Source organism: Muntiacus reevesi, chromosome 12 (genome assembly GCF_963930625.1).
Source record: "Muntiacus reevesi chromosome 12, mMunRee1.1, whole genome shotgun sequence".
Taxonomy (NCBI): Eukaryota; Metazoa; Chordata; class Mammalia; order Artiodactyla; family Cervidae; genus Muntiacus; species Muntiacus reevesi.
This window is the reverse complement of record NC_089260.1, coordinates 15,636,199-15,639,498: the sequence shown is the minus strand read 5'-3', so window position 1 is coordinate 15,639,498 and position 3,300 is coordinate 15,636,199.

Genomic DNA, 3,300 nt, shown 5'->3' with positions numbered 1-3,300 from the left:
CTGTGTATTTTTGCATTGACTTGACACAAAAATTTTTATTAATTTAGATTAGGAAACAGTCAAAACTGTTTCTTAGTCTCACACAGCCTTAGTCATCTGAATGAAGTTTTTATCATCTGTCAAGTCACGGGTGGGTTTGGATTCTTCTTTTCCCATGGTCTCATAGTTCCATACAGAAGGCTTTCCTTAAAGTAACAATCCTGGGCTCTCTCTAACCCTCTACATTTGGTTTGTTTAGGCATAAGAACTGGACCTGCATGGCTCAGCCCTTTGGGACTTCACTATTCTCTTGGCCCAGCCATCTGCACAGAGCACATCCTCTGGTCTGCTCTCCATATAGTATAGTTGCAGGGCACCATCCATCCTTTTCAGAACAGCCTTTGGTTTTCCAGCCCTTCCTGTTACCAGGCAGGTTAAGTTTAATTTGGGGGCAATCTGTAAGTCCACTGTTGTCACAGATGTAAAGCCACATTCTCTAATCCAGCCTTACTAGAGATCAAGACAAAAGTTCTGATCTTCAACTAACTCTCATGTCTATCGCTCAGTCTCTGCATTTTAAACTCAGAAGGGAGAACAGGGCTCAGTTCTCTAAAATATTCCCTGGTGGCTCAGGTGGTAAAGAATCTGCCCTCAATGTGGGAGATCTGGGTTCGATCCCTGGGTAGGGAAGATCCCCTGGAGAAGAGAATGGCTACCCACTCCAGTATTCTTGCCTGGAGAATCCCATGGACAGAGGAGCCTGGTGGGTTACAGTCCATGGGGTTGCAAAGAGTCAGACACGACTGAGCAACTTACACTTTCACTTTTCACTATATCTAAAACCTCAACAGATGATGTTATATAGGCAGATTCTTAACTAATGTTTTTATAACTCATCTTTTTGGACTAGGAGTAATTTTTTGGTCAATATTTCCAGGTTAGATAGCACAGCAATAAACTATAAGAAGTATGAGTCATTTAAGTTTAAACTGCATCTTCACTTTTTATTTTGTTAGTTTTCATTTAAAAATACATGCCCTTTGGGACTTCCCTGGTGATCAAGTGGTTAGGGATTCCATGCTCCCAGTGCAGGGGGCCCAGGTTCCAACCCTGGTCGGAGAACTAGATCCCACATGCTGCAACCAAGTTGTCACATGCCACAGCTGAGTGTCCCATGTGCCACAACTAAGGCCTGCACAGCCAATAAATACATAAATAAAAATAATCATAAAAAAATGATGTTTTTAAAAAAATACATTCCCTTTGAACATAATTTGGGAAAGGTGGAAAAGTAGGATAAATACTCTTATAAGACCAACACTCAAAATATACTGAAACCAATGTTTTGGTATATTTACTTTAAGAATATTTTCTATGAGTAATTAATATACCCTTATAGCAGCCTTAGTCATTTTGTAAGGGAGGCGATATGTTGTTGATATATATTATTGATCATATCCAAGGGCAGAATTTTGACCTAACTATTAGTTGTAGTCCACCTCATGGGTCTGTACTTAGGGAGAGTTTCTTTAACTTAGAACTTCAGGATGACAACAAAATAATTTGTTGAGAAGGCCTAAACCCACTCTTTTTTTATTTTTATTATTATTTTTTTTTCCACTCTTTTAAAAAAAATTTTTTTCATTAGAACAGAGTTGACTTACAATGTTAGTTTCAGGTGTGCAGCAAAGTGAGTCAGTTCTACGTATGCACTCTTTCATAGATTCTTTACCCATATAAGTCTTTATAGAGTATTGAGTAAAGTTCCTTGTGTTGTACAATAGGTCCTTCTTTATCTAGTTTATCTATAGTAGTGTGTATGTATCAATACCAGTCTCTCAATTTACCCATTCCCCCTTACCCCCTGGGACCATATGTTTGTTTTCTGTAACTCTGTTTCTGCAAACCCACTCTTGGTAAAGAGAATTGGAGTGTACTTACAAGATTATATGCAACAAGCTACACAAAATGGAACGGTATCATATAACTCCAGTTCCTCATGAGTCCTAACTTTCTCCAGTGTGTTCTTCCTCCAGCAGTCTGCAAAACAGCTGGTGACCTGCTGCCTTGCTGTGTGTGGGCATTTTCAGAAGCCTGGTCATGTTTCTGAAAGAGGAAGAGGAAAAGGCACAATTGTCAAAAGAAAGAAGAGGGGGACACAGATGTTGAGAAAAACAGGATATGCACAAAAACTGGTTAGAACCAACATGGCCCAAGATGGTGGAAGATTCGACTTCCAGCAGACTTTGAGCCTCACTATATGCTCATTATAACATATTCAGTTCAGTTCAGTTCAGTCGCTCAGTCGTGTCCAACTCTTTGCGACCCCATGAATCGCAGCACGCCAGGCCTCCCTGTCCATCACTAACTCCCGGAGTTTACTCAAACTCATGTCCATCGAGTCAGTGATGCCATCCAACCATCTCATCCTCTGTTGTCCCCTTCTCCTCCTGCCCCCAATCCGTCCAAGCATCAGGGTCTTTTCCAATGAGACCACTCTTCGCATGAGGTGGCCAAAGTATTGGAGTTTTAGCTTTAGCATCAGTCCTTCCAATGAATACCCAGGACTGATCTCCTTTAGGATGGACTGGTTGGATCTCCTTGCAGTCCAAGGGACTCTCAAGAGTCTTCTCCAACACCACAGTTCAAAAGCATCAATTTTTTGGTGCTCAACTTTCTTCACAGTCCAACTCTCACATCCATACATGACCACTGGAAAAACCATAGACTTGACTAGACGGACCTTTGTTGGCAAAGTAATGTCTCTGCTTTTTAATATGCTATCTAGGTTGGTCATAACTTTTCTTTCAATGAGTAAGTGTCTTTTAATTTCACGGCTGCAATCACCATCTGCAGTGATTTTGGAGTCCAAAAAATAAAGTCTGACACTGTTTCCACTGTCTCCCCATCTATTTCCCATGAGGTGATGGGACCAGGTGCCATGATCTTAGTTTTCTGAATGTTGAGCTTTAAGCCAACTTTTGCACTCTCCTCTTTCACTTTCATCAAGAGGCTTTTTAGTTCCTCTTCACTTTCTGCCATAATGGTGGTGTCATCTGCATATCTGAGGTTATTGATATTTCTCCCGGCAATCTTGATTCCAGCTTGTGCTTCATCCAGCCCAGAGTTTCTCATATGCTACAGGACACAGCCACCAGCGCCATGACAGTTCTGAGGCTGACCATAGGAGCCCAGAAGTGGGCAGTGGCCCAATTCCTGGAAATCCCCTCCCATCCTATAAAATAGTGTCCCTTTACAAAGTTACAATGTTCCTGGTAAGTATGAAATTGCTGTTGTTGTTGTTCAGTTGCTCAGTTGTGT